General features: G+C 41.8%; 1 long non-coding RNA gene across 2 annotated transcripts in view; it reads left to right on the top strand.

The window, feature by feature from the left end:
- Positions 1-14,085, top strand: part of LOC138689530 (uncharacterized) — a 69,663-nt gene that overhangs the window by 50,319 nt on the left and 5,259 nt on the right. Inside the window, exon 4 of one of the 2 annotated variants that reach the window (XR_011328365.1) lies at positions 718-13,316. The exons of the other annotated variant lie outside the window; for it this stretch is intronic. This is a non-coding gene — a long non-coding RNA (uncharacterized lncRNA). Of the gene's footprint in view, positions 1-717; positions 13,317-14,085 lie in introns of those variants that run through there. 2 annotated transcript variants of the gene reach the window in all.

Genomic DNA, 14,085 nt, shown 5'->3' with positions numbered 1-14,085 from the left:
AGTTTAGGACCAATAAAATGAACGTTTGCAACTCTAGAAAAGCTTGAGTTTCAAAATGCCTACTGTACCAACCCAGGCATGACTTGGCAGTAATTGCTGTAGGATATCTAAATTAAGCAATGAGGTTTCTGCTGTGGCAACTGTTAGGAAAGACTTTGCAATGCACATCAATTCCTCCAGGACTCAAATGCACTTTTCCTTTCAAGGGGGAGTCGTGGGCATCCAGATCCTTGCAGACAAGTTACTGAGGCCCTAAATCAGCAAAATGCTTTTAAGCGTATCCTTAAGCACTTTGTTGTTGGTGAAGGGGAGACATAAGCTCTTCATTATCTGTGCTGAACAGGGAGCTGGGAGGCTCCTTGAGTATCTTTTAAAACACTTATATGCTAACTGTGCCCTGAAATGCAGAGCCCAAGAAGCTGCTGCCTTACCCTCTAGCTGCACTTGTCTTCTGTGAATATGCTCACTAACCTTCAAGTAAATCGTGCCTTGCATCTGACTCTTTGTGGGAATTTTGCCTATCCCTAGTGCTTATCAGTTTAGAAGAATACGCATAATGCTCTATTCAGCTTTAACTGGAGCACTTTAGATATGGTCCATCTTATCCAAATACTGCTGAGCATGGGATTATTAAATAATCTGAAAGACAAATGGAGGATGAAGCCAGGAGGGGAACTGACTTTGTCTTTTAGATGCTCGCATCTGTACCATAACCAGGCGTTGGTAGCTACTTCAGCCCTATCAGCGCAGCCAGCACTTTGGAGTTCTCCGCAGGAGGCAGAAAAAGAAAGAAAAGAGCCCACCCCGTCCCCTCCCCAAAGCAGCAGGCAATCGCAGCTGTTCTCAAGGAGAAGGTTTGTGTCAGCAGATCTTACACAGCTACGCTCAGAAAGTTTGTGTCAGCAGCCATAAAAGCTGGCCCGTCAGCATTTCTGTTTTATTCCATACACAAAATGCATATTACTGAACAATTATGCCAAAGGCAGGGAATATTTCTTGATAACACAACTTGGAAGTAGCGTCTTCCTGTGGGAGCAATTCATGTCACATGCCACAGAAAGCTGTGTGGGTTTAGATGCAAATCCTCGTTGCTCGTACTTGCCGTAAAATTGCGTTGAGAGCCAAGTCATTTGGTGTTACATCTTGGCCAAGGTAGTCTTGGCCTGATCCAAAGTCCATGGAAATTAGTGCATTCCTGATAATTCTAACGAGCTTCCAAGCATGCCCCTAAAAAGCATGTTCATTATGAAGGAAGCTGGGTGATGTTTATGTTTTTGGCCTCCAAAGTCTTCAGAGAATACAAGAAAAAGCACAGTGAGTTCAGTGCGCGGTCGGGATCTAGCTGTCATAAAAGGCAGGACAGAGAGCTGGGATGACTTTTGAATACAAACTGATTGACTGCTTTAATATATCTTTATTTCTCTATCTCAACCACCATTTAACTGTATTTTGGCTGTCTCCATTAAGAAAGATGTTTTTATTCCTCCTTTGTCAGAGGTCACAGTTCAGAACAAATTTTCTTTTAAATAACTTCGGTGGAGAAACAGAATTGGGTTTTAATTTCACTTTCTATTGAATGAGCCCTGCTTTTCTCTCCTGTGAATAGGCAACAGCTTGCTGCACAGTCCCCATCCCTGCTTACTGGCAAGCACAAGTTCTTTCAGAAACAAACAAAAAACCCAAGCAAAAAGTCATGCTTGGAGTAGTTAAGGAAGCAGGAGAAAAGGAGCGTAAAATCCCCAGACACTCATTGTGGATTTGATCTCTGTCCTTGTACAGGAGCTTGACTAATTAATTGCATGAAGCTCCAGGTCTGATTTCCAAAACTAATACAGACGTGTTTGGATATGGGGACTCTGGTGATCCAAATCAGCGTGGAAATTGCTGTGAGGCTGAGATCCACCTTGCCTACTTGTTGGTTGTTACCGGTCTGCTGCTGGTGGTTACCACTGCCAGCCACTCAGCTGGCACAGCAGATTTTACAAGGCACGCTCTTTTGCTTTCTCTCTTTTGCTTTCTCTCTTTTGCTTTCTCTCTTTTGCTTTCTCTCTTTTGCTTTCTCTCTTTTGCTTTCTCTCTTTTGCTTTCTCTCTTTTGCTTTCTCTCTTTTGCTTTCTCTCTTTTGCTTTCTCTCTTTTGCTTTCTCTCTTTTGCACCTGAAACCAGGAGACTCTCAGAAAGGAGAGGAAAAAATCAATCATGGACACAGTATTTTCTGTTTTTTCCATGGACCTTCTAGTAATATGGTATTCAGTCAAAACAAAGACATGAATTTTATCCATGTCAGAAACAGCCTGGCATACTTTAAAGCCTGGTGGCTATTCTCTAGCTTAATGTATTTTTATCTTTTTTTTTTTTTAATATAGGTTTGTTTCTTTCCAACAAACATGAACTTTTTTTTTTTTCCCCTTCATGAGTCTGAGTGTGTTTCTGTTTATTTCAATGGAAAGTGTACGGGACCTCTCACCCTGTCTTTTACAGGGCAGCGCTGATCTCTTCGTGTGGGTTTTGGAGGGAGGTATGTGGATCTTACAGCTTTGTCTAACCAGAGAAGCCAAGCCTTTGTGCTTGCAGTTCATTCCAGAACATCTTTTGCAGCATTACTTATCCATAAATGCCAACCTGTTGGGGCGGTACAGGGGGGCATTATACTCTTGTGGCAGTTGTTTTGGGGAAGGGCGTGACATTGCTTTTTTCGAGGTTAATAGCAGAACAACAGATTTTGCTGGTTGTTTTTATGAGAGAAAGACCCAATTATTAATTTTTAGCCATATATGCAGACACAGTCCTGTTCACCTCACAGAATGAAAACGAATGCCCTGAGGACTAACTGCAGATGTTTCTGTATAAGCTGAAGCATAATTCTTTAGGATATCGTGCCATCTTGAATACCTCCCCACCACCTAGGGACTGAGTTGATAGTCCTGTCCAGTGTTCATCTGTTTCCTCAAAACCTCCTCTACAGTAGTGCCTCAGTACTACTGATGTGCAGGATCTCATGTAGGTTCAGAGTCCTGCGCTGCCTGAGTACGTTGATAGGTACCACAGTATTTTCATTACCTTCCTCATCTGTCTTCATACCTTCCTGCAAGTTATCTAGAAGCTAAGACGTCTTCTCCAGTGGTTAATGGTATCCATGAAGTGGGTGAAACTGGAGGAGAGAAGCTCCTGAGACTTTGACGTCCTGTAATCTTTCAACAATTCAAATAATTTTAGTGACTCACAGAAAGATAACAAGAGCCAACTGCTTCTCTTTGACTTGGAGAATCAGATGGCAAAACCCAGCAAATTAAGCCTGAAAGGGCTGAAGAACCCCTCTAGTTGCCTAGGAGGGAGGAAAGGAAGAGGATCGGTTGATTCACTTGAAAAGCAGTCACAGTTTCCTCTCTGTCCAGCCAACATTAGTGTCTTCAAAAACACTTTTTCCTGATACAGAGCTTAAACTGATTTTTTTTTTTCAGCTTTAGCCTTTTACACTATTACAGCTAATCCCAGTGGAAATATTTCTCTCCCTTTCATTATTTTTTTTCTGTGAATATTTATATAGTTATCTAGCTGTTTCCTTTAATTCCTCTCCCTTTAGGCCAAATAAATCTAGTTCTTGTCATCTTACTTTCAAAGTTGTATTTTTAAATAATAAAGCAGTGTTAAATATAGTTGAAAGCAGACAACATAATGCATCTGAGATTTCACAATAATTTAGGCTTTTGGAGACAACAGTGTCCATTTTACTAAGACCAGTAATCCAATATTATGAATTAGTCCCTTGTCAGAAGTTTTTGAACATTTGAAATAATAACTGGCTTTAAAAAATAATTTACAACTGGCATGTAAAAGCCTGTTGTCAGACTTTATGTAAATTCTCCATCCTGTTTTAATACTAATTACAATGAGAACTTGAATGTTTAATTTTTAAACACTGAATTAATTTTTCCTTTTGCTTGTTAAAACACTATGAAATAGCTCGGAAACTCTTGTGACATCTGACACGGGACTTCATGGCTCCTGATGGAAAGTGTTGCGTGTTTCCTCACATCCTGCTCTGGCAATGTTAATGCTATTCATTCTTTAGCAAGTGGGACTGGGAAGAAGTCCAGGTTTATCTGTCTCTTCCTGGGGGAACTGGGAGATCCAGGAGATTATGGGATTCAGACACTCTTAACTTCTAAAGCATTTGTTGGAATTGCTAGTAACTGAAAAGTTTAATGTACTAAATACATTTGTAAAGCCTCTTACTTAGAATTTGTATACCAAATGGTATCCTGCAGAGTAAGCTTTTTAGTGGGCACTCTCTCCTGGAAAAGTCACGTAGAAGTTAACAAAGATGTAATGACCAGAATTTGACAGAAATTAGCTCTTAGCTCAATAACACATCACTGCTGGTTTGATTTATTCACTATAATTTTTATGGACAATATTGCTAAGTCATTATGTGGTAGTATATACAGATCTTCTGTTTAGATTCGTAGATACTCTGTTGAAATGAAAAGTGGAAATGATGAGGTTTGGAGGTTTATCACTGCTTCCTCCCTAAGATCTTGACTACCCCTGGTTAAAACTTCTGAGTGCCCCTCAAAGCAGAGTTACTGAGATGACTGCACCAAGACTAAAAATATTCTGAAGATGGATCTTTTTAATGGTTTGACCAATAATTTGAGCTTTGCAAACTCATGCCTTTGGCTCCAAACACTGGATATTTTAAAGCAGGTTCATAATGAGTGATGGAAATTTACCTTTTCCAGGTGACACCCTAGACACATTGCCAATATACCTAGTTTAAATTTACTAAGCAAGTAAGCAATAAAATAAAGTCTACAGAGGTATATGAAACTAGGGTTGCTTGGATTTACTGCCACTAGATACACGATGAGTATGATTAAGAGGCACTTTATGCTGACTTTCTAATAACTCTCTGCTAAAATATGTATTTCAGGCAGTTCTGTCAGCTTTATTGTTACTTTTTAATTTTGGTCTAAAGATTTTTATCAGATGCGATTGTTCCCTTTGGGGATTACAGGATGCATAAATTTCTCAAGATGAGAGAGTTTCTGTGATTCATTTTTCTTGAGCTCTGTTGGTTAAGATGAAATTCCTTACCAGTGTCTATAGTATTGTTTTTTTACTTTGAATTCTTTTCTTAAGTCTTCAGTTTGATTTAGTATTACTTATAGTATAGAAAGAAGTTTCCTTTTTGCATGAGTGCAGGAGGTCTGTATACTGGTTTGAATAAAGGAAGCCTTATTCTTTTCAATGTTGGAAAGAAATTGGGTTTGAATTCCCATAATTTCATTTGTATTGCAACTGAGTTCAGCCTGTGATCATGCCGAAAGATGCTAGAAACTGAAGCCCTCCATGAAAACCTGCTGCCCTAAAACTAAATGTATGTTGGTTTATCTTCGTTTTCAAGATGACAGCGATTTAAACCTTATGTCTTAACTATTAAAACTATGTGCATCTTGCCCATGACATAAATGTGATTTGCTTGTCCAGCATAGGCAACTGCTGCCCGAGGCCTGTCTGGCTTCTTGCTTCTGGTCCAAAAGGGTACTGGTATCTCATGACTCCAGTGTCACACTGGCCAGCCCTGTGCAGATGTAACTACACTGAAGACTGCCTCTAATGTCTAGAAAGACTTTATATAAGAAAAGAATAGAAGACTAAATTTTGCCATCTCGTGGAAACAGGTGGATGAAAGCTGGTACAGGTTTTAGTTTAATTTCTTGTAAAATGCTTTGACTTTCCAGTAACAGCCCACAGAAGCAACAAGAATCTATAGGCTCAGTTGAGATCCCCAAGCACAGATGTGCGGTTATTTACTAGATATCCTGCCTGGCCTCCAGCTGCTGCTCCAGAAGTCTGAGTTTCTGTTAAATCCTGCATCCTACCTACCTACCTACCAACCTTGTGTTCGTGTTCTGGTGCAATGGTGTCTGTTGTGGGTCAAGCTGAATCAATCTCCAGGGTCCTTTGACTATGTCTGCCTTGGCTTTACAGGTAGGTCACGCACCCAGCCATCAGGTAGACACGATTAGGTGTCCAGTGCTAGCCAAGATGTTCTCCTCCTGGTTCCCAGCTACTGCTCCAAAAGGACACCGGTCTCACAAAAGTCTCGTGTCATGTCTGCCAGCCCTGCCTGGACATCTTAGGAACTCTAGAGTGTCTCAGTGGTATTAGACACTGTTTCATCTAGAAGTTGGTGTTAAAGCAGAAAGCCCTGCTCTAGCTGTTCCCAAACAGCCCCTGCTATCCTACTGTCCTTTTGGAGAAGAGATTCACAGGGACAAACTGGTAGCAGCCCGTTCCACCTTCCAGAATGAAGCACCTTCAGGAAACTGTATCTAGTAAGGGACGGGATTAATTTCACCCAACTGTAGTGACCAAACTCATAGCTAGTCTACAGAGGGAGTCTAGATGACTAGCTTAGTGATATAAAAACCTTGAAAGGGTTTTGTGCTGAGGAGGTGCCTGAGATGAGTGAGATGACGGTGCCTGCTTCTTCCTTGGGACTGAAGAGGAAACCTAGATGACTAATTTGAACTGCAGCCTCAGAGCGTATGTCTACATGGTATGCTAAAGAAACCACGATTCGACTGCAGGTGTGCACCGAGGCACAGCCAGGCATATTGTCCAGATATCCCAGGAACTCAAGCATCCAGGGTACTTTGCCGATGGCGTGGCAGGCACTGCGCTGCAGTAAGTGTCTGGTGACTGAGAGACAGCAGCGTGGGGAGGAGGTGGAATGGGCCATGCTCGTGGCCACTGGGGAGAGGACTTTGATCAGGTGGCATAGGTATGGCGTTAAGACATTGCCATCGAAGATGTGAAGGTGGCTATGCAGGCACACCTGGGTCCCAATCCATGCCTGGGGAATCGGCCGCATGGGCAGGGCTACAGCCCACTAAACTATCCCCACCCTGTTTCAAAAACACCAGTTAATGAGTTCGATGACTATGTGAAGCCATTTTATGTGAAATTCAATGTGGATTAATTGCTTAAATATTTACCCAGTTTCTCAGGGGGGTTTATGGCACATGCCAAGTTCCATAATTCTGCTGCTACACTACAAGTAGTACTTACGCTCATTAGCCTTAAGGTTAATTGGAGCTTTTCTGGAAGGGTTGCACTAAGCCTGCAATATAGACATAGTTCCTTTATAGGGAACTGCTTGTACCTCTTGAGAAATCCTCAGGAGCAAATGAAGACACCCATTTCTTCTTTGTGGCAGCAGAAGTTCCCTGGGGAAAGTCCCGCGGTGCTGGCCCTGGGCTGTCGAACCGAGCGTACAAGATTGTTGCCTATGAGTACGTCACGAACTTCATAGTTGTATGACAGTCTAAAAGCTGATTACTTTTTTTGTTCTCTTTCTCATCCCCTCATCCTACTATAGATATATATAGATAGATATATACACACACACATGCATAGACACACAGACATATATATACACACACACATATATATATATACATGCTGTAATGGGGAACGTGGGTGGCTGTTCTCATAGTTGTATTTTGTAAAGCTAAAACTAGGCTTTTGGTGTTAAAAATGGTGTACGGTGCCCAGAGCGACGGTTCAGCTTTGCCTCCTCTCCCCGTTTGCTCGGTAACCATAGCTACTGCACTTTCCTTAGTGGGAGCAGATTTCTCGGAGATTTCTTCTTGCAGAATTACTGATGTAATTACTTTACAAATATCAGCAGAAAGCTTCTGTAATGGAAGTCCAGTCTCTTCTACTGGCCTCGGCCTGTTTCCTGGCCTAAATGCTCGACCCATGAACAAAACCTACCCCTGGTTTGCTCCGTGCTCAGCTCTCCCTTTGCATACCTGTCATGCCTTTACTGGTTTTAGTTGGCAAGAGTATCTGACACCTGTTGCTAATCTAAAGAAAATAACCAGTAGTCCTGGCTTCCACTGAGTATGTTGATGCTTAGCAGTAAATCTTAAAAGATTGATTATCCTGAATTGTTTTCACCAGCTATTGGATGCGCAAGTGTTAAAAAAGTACATGCCTCTTCATAAAAAGCATGCAAGGATTTCAGGTCTCTTGCAGAAGAGGCAAGCTCGTAGGGGAGAATAAATCATCACAGGCACCGTGGTACTGATGATTTGTATTCTTGTAGCACCTATTCCTTAGTCCTGAACAGACACAAAATAAAAGGCATTCCCTTGCCCCAAATGATGGATAATCTTGGCATAACAGAAGGAAAATAGCAGATGGATATAGATGCATGGGGGAATACAGTCAGCCTGGGTCAGGATGATGCCAGTCTTAGCTTAGCAACTGTCTAAGTTCAGCTGAATTTTTGAGGCTTTATGACTTTGGGACATTTCAATGAAGAGATACGACATAAACAGGACTGTCATTGTGCTGTCATAAAAGAAAAGGAGGAACATTTTGTAACATTTCTAAGTAAGTAAAGGCCTTTTTTTTTTTTTTCTGTGATACCTATTTGCAATGTGGTTCTTGTGTGAATATCTCACTGCTGTAGTTGCCACAACCCATCACCAAACCAATGCACTGCCATGAAAGTAAAAACTAAGCAACGATGCTTTTAGCTTTTTTTGTCTTACAGAACACAGTTGTCAAAAATGCTCTGGCTAGGTGAGAAAGATCCCGCTTGAGACTGATCCCTTAGTGTAGGTGTCTACAGCCTTGCTATTGCTGAATACTCCCGTTTCAGTGAATGTAGAAAGCATCAGCTAACTAGCCATCGTGTCTCTACTCTGCAAGGAGGCAAATCATTTTTAGGCTTCCTGAGCTGTGTTGATTAGGTTGTCATTGACTACAGTAGACCTTGTTGGTTAGATTTCCCACTAACTGTTGTGGAGCTTGGAGACACAGCACGGAAGTAAACAAACACTTAACGTCTAAATTTCCAACCATCCTGTGCTGTCTCTTAAATTGTCCATGCAAATGTGTCTGCCAACTGAGATGTCCTCAGGTGTCCTGCTTGGCCGACAGATGCTGCTTTTAGGGTGTAAGTCTACCAGAAGCTCTATGTCATATCTTGCTATACTGGGCTTCTCTGATTCCCCTGGACATCTCAGACGTTACCAGACACCTGAGAATCGCACACCCCACTGAAGAAGTCTGCCGAGAGCCTGTGAACGTGGTGTACATCTTCATTCGGGTAACCTCAAGTGTTGGTATAAGAGCAGCAGCTGAAAGAATGGCTTCACAACTAGCTCTTGCCTAGCGTTGGAGGAATGCTCAGCCTAGAGATTTGCAGAGTTAACATCACACTAGGGTCAAAGAATTTGATATGGGAGTGGGAGAAAGCCAATTTTCACTAGCTGGGCCAAATAGGCAGAGGTCCTACACAGCATGTTCTCAGTTAAATTCTTTAGGTTACTATGGGATTTACCACAATACCTTGATAATGCTGTGTTCTTGTTTTGGATGCCTCATCATGCGTGTCACATCAACTGAACGCTGTCTTTGCACTTTGTACCCGGTGACTCAGCTTTGCAGGGAGTGGGTACAGCAGAAGCTACCCACCAGGGGACAGTGGGCATTTCTGTAGCCTGTGCTGGTGGCAGCCTGGCTGCAAACCTTCTACCTTGGCAGCAAGCAAACCCGCCTGCAGGTGGGGAAGCAGGGGTCGGCTCTGCTGCCAGACTCTCTGGTCCGTGCCCTCAGGGCAGGAATCTGGTGCTGACGTCCCCTTCAGGGGGTGTAAGGCAATAGCGTTGCACAGGCTGGGCGACGGCGTCCCACAGACTTTTGCTGATGCCTGGTAGGCACCTGAGGTAAACCCTGGGGCCAAGAAACCGCGTGATCCATCCCCGAGTCCTGCGCCTTCTGCTTGCAGCCCACCAAAGTGAAGATACGCCATTTTCTCGTTGTTACCCATCTCATTCAGCCTCCCACGCTCTCCGTGTTCCATTTTCACATCCCTCGGTTGCATTTTGTCTTAATTTAGAGCTAGTTTTGCAGGTGAAGAGTGCTGCTGTACTGCCATACGCTCTATGACTTTCGCAGCAGTGCTTACATGAACTGAGATCTCAAGTGATTTACTCAAGGTCAGGGACGTAGCTTGCTATGGCTTTGTACAGGAGCATGGAGCAGTAAGTCCGTGATGGGAACCAGTGGATGTTGGTTTAACACAAGCAATAAGAGGTTCATTTACAAGTAGAATGGGAGTGATGCTGCTGTTATGAAAGGTAGGCATAAGGAAGGATGTAACTTTTTGTTCCCAGCTGAAGCTGTATGATTTTCTCTAAATTGTTATATCATTTAACTTTGCTATCTGTCTCCATTCCTGGAGGAAGTAAATGCTTTCAATAGAAGAATTCTTGGTTATTTTAGTTTACACCGCCTTTGCAAATGAATGGGAAGGGTTAGAGAATGAAGAAGCAGTATTACATCAATGTGCGAGACTGTGTTACACATAGAGATACCCAGAGAGGACCAGAATTGTCTGTGTTATTTTGTTGCCTTGCAGAGAAGCTGTAATTGTATTATTGCCTGATTTTATCTGAGTGAAAGTAGGAATACTTTTGAACAAAGATCGCAAGGATTGATTTTAAATTTCTGGTTTTAAAAAACATTAGCTATCAAGAGATGTATTGAATTGTGTCCCTTTAGTTTTGTATATAGTGTGCAAAAATGAATGTGTTGTGGTTCCTTGCAGAACATTATGTTTAGCCTTTCTGGTGTTTTTATGCTATCTCAGCAAATCAGTGCCACAAAGTTTGAATTTTATAGGTGTAGAGTTAAAGTCATTCTACAGATATTTTTTCCTTAATACACCTATTTTACAGAGCAAACAGCTAGTGAGATATCCTTGTTCCAATATACTTCATAAAGGTTGTTTTGTTGATTTTTTTTTTTAAAGTAAAAGATATTTTGATCCTTTGGTAGCAGCTTTGGTAGAATTTAACTCAATGTAGCCTTCTCAGGAAAACTCAATTTCAACCACGTACTCAGATTAAACTATGAAGAGTTGAAACAGTTTACTAGTCTTAAAAAGAAGTAACTATGGAAACATGCCAAGTCTTTTTTTTTTTTTTTTTTTTAGTCAGAATTATTAAGGAACAAAGTATGCAAAGCATGTAATTTTTTCTTCCTGAGAATCAAAGTGTCCATTTATTTACAGGAAGGATAGAGAGTTTTGTAACTTCCCCGAAAGTATGCAAATACATTGCATGAGGAAGACCTTAAAGCTTGTGAAGCAATGAAGGCGCTCATAGATAATGTCTTAGGAAGCAATTCTTGTAATGGTCACTTAGAGCATTAGCTCCAAGGTATAGTGGTCTGGCTGGGATGGAGTTAACTTAATTCATAACAGCCCACATGGTGCTGTGTTTTGGATTTGTGGCTAAAGCAGTGTTGGTAATTATACACCAATGGACCATTGATGAGCAGTGCTTGGAGCAAGGGACTCTTCCAGGGCCCTATGCACTTTACGTTACCTTAGCGGGTAGTGCAAACAAATGGCACATCTGAAGAGCAAAACAGTCAGTGCTGACACCCACACTATAAAAATGTTAGGGATTTTTTTTTTTTTCCTTTTTTCAGAATAGTCCTAATCTGGTCCCATGAACTGAATGCCCATTGCATCTGGAGCGTATTCGGTATACTCTTGGACTTCATCTTCTGGTTTACTTGATCTAAAACAAATAAAGTTCATGTTGTCTGAGACTGCGTGAATGAATAATGTGAACCAAAGCCCACTAGGTGGAAGGCTTGGGAACTTGGCTTTAAAAGCTCTCTTGTGATCCAGACTAAAACACTAATATAGATGCAGGCTTAAAGCACCAAAGTCCGATTAGAGTTCTGAATCTCTTGCTATGGCAGTCTCCCTCTTTCTTCATTCCCCATCGAGCAAGTCTGTGGAGACTCGCCGGCTACTTCATTGCAGCAAAGTTGGGTGCTGAGAGTTGCGCTGTGACTTCTGTGCGACACCACTGCAGTGTGGAGCTGCCATCCCGGCAGGACCAAGCTTTGCGAGAGTCCTTTAAACCCGCTGAGTTTGTCAGTCATTCACCAGATGGCCAAGCAGAACAAGCTTAGCCTGGTATATTAACATGTGTCTATGTAGTGAAGATGGATCTCTTCTTGGGTAACTTTGGGTATCTTCAGTGGAGATGTCTACCTGTAGGTAAGTCAGTTGTTCTCCCTTTATAAAGAAGACAAAGAAAGAGGCACTTCATCAGGCCTAGTTTAAACATCTGTGTTAGGATTAAATGATTGATGACCCAAAAGTCCCAGTTTTTCTCCACTGACCATAAGGGGACTCTGAGCAACGATTTAGAGACACCCATGCTGTAGATGCCCAAAGCTGCATAAGAAGCCCACTCCTCCTTTCTGTATCTGAGCCAGACTTCAGAGATGTACTTGAGGATTCCTCTTGAGCGTTGGGGGGAGTTTTTTGTCAGATTGAATTACTTGTCTCGTTTTCTGTTATTTTCAGACCCAGTGTGCTAATGATGGCTTCTTTCACAAGTTTTATTCAGTTCCTGGTGTTTTCTGCCTGGCCCGAATTGTCTCACAAAAGTATCAACCATCACAACTTTTCACCCCATGATCTGAGCTCCAATCCCGTTTAATCTCAGGACTGCATACAGAAATAGTGATGCTGGAACAATGTTTAATTTATATCTTGGTGGATGGTTGACGGCATTGGTAGCCTGCAGCGTATTAACATACTGAATTATCAAGGCCCTTAAAGGAATAATGAATGCTGCTTACACCGACTTTCTGCCAAAAACATTCCTTTGTAATGTAAATGAAAGAACACACCAAAGCAGTTACAAGTTAGATATGTGTCCCACCACTGTGTCTGCTCAAACCGATGGTGCTGAAAAGGGCTGTTGCTTTTCCATCTTTTTAGCCTTAACATGATGCTTACACTACCACTTAGTGGATGCTTTATTTTTTGCTCTGGCAGGCCCTCAGACCTGTCAAGTATTTTCCTGCTTTAAGGAGAGCTATGAGTGGTGTTAGAGGGTGGCAAATTTTGTAGAAATGTAACGCAAAAATTAATCCTTGTTTTCATGTGGAGCAGAACAGGGAGATGATCATTGCATTCTAGAAACTGCAAACACCTGCATGAGGGTGAACTGCTTGTGTCAGAGTTTCAGCCAGCTCTGTTAAAAAACATCCAGAACATTCAATATTGTTACTCATGCGTGGCTGGCAATCTTTATTTTGTTTTCATCCTGATTCCTTTGAAGAATTCATTTAATGAGCACAAACATGCATCATGGGGTTTTTTTCTCCTGCATTCCTTGCAATGTTAACATTATCTCCTGATCTCAACTCGTAGCTCTCACTACAAAGAAACACCACCACAAAGCACCACCAGCCAGGAAATGCTGTTGCTTTAATGTTCTTAAGAAAAAACAATTGGGTTTTGTCCTTTTTAACATCAATTTCAAGAATAAAAATTGCCTCTAGTTTGTTAGCCATACATTTCTGTTGCAGGATGAGTATGGGGATTTTTTTAGGTTATGACAATGATGAAGCAAGTATACTGTTTAGTTGCTCTTACCTTCTTGGTAAGGGTCCTCCTGTCCTCTCAATAAGCCAAATTTACTGAGCAATGAAGCTGCTCCTTGCTTCCCATCCCCAGCCTGGATCAGTCCTTTTCTTTTTTGGCTGTCCTCAGCTCTGCCTGCTGAGTCTGGATTTGGCTGTGCTCTTTTGCCTGTGTCCTGGTTTGCGGTTTGCTTTGTAATGACCTTTGTTTGACAATGTATTTTAACAGCTTTATGCACTGTTAATTCTGATTTTATCTGTAATTATGGTGACAATGTGGGGGTTTTTTTAGTTTTGCTTTTAGTGTTTTTTAGCAGTGCCATTGATTAACACGTGTAATTTGCACTCACTTGTTCATCCCCAAATCCTGAAATTTCCCAGCTCACCTAGTTGTTTTGGGGGTTATTTTTTTGACAAATTGACTCCTCCCAAATCTGACTGCAAGCAAACTCCTGGATATGATATACTGATGGAGGACAAAGCACTCATTCTATTTTAGCACATTACCACCAATATCTTGCTGGCCCACTTTGCCACGTGCAAAAGGAGAGTGATGTGCTTATTCACTTGTCTCTTTATTCAGGACAGAATTGAGCCCATTTG

Source organism: Haliaeetus albicilla, chromosome 17 (assembly GCF_947461875.1).
Source record: "Haliaeetus albicilla chromosome 17, bHalAlb1.1, whole genome shotgun sequence".
Classification (NCBI taxonomy): Eukaryota; Metazoa; Chordata; class Aves; order Accipitriformes; family Accipitridae; genus Haliaeetus; species Haliaeetus albicilla.
This window is presented reverse-complemented; position numbering and strand designations above follow the sequence as displayed.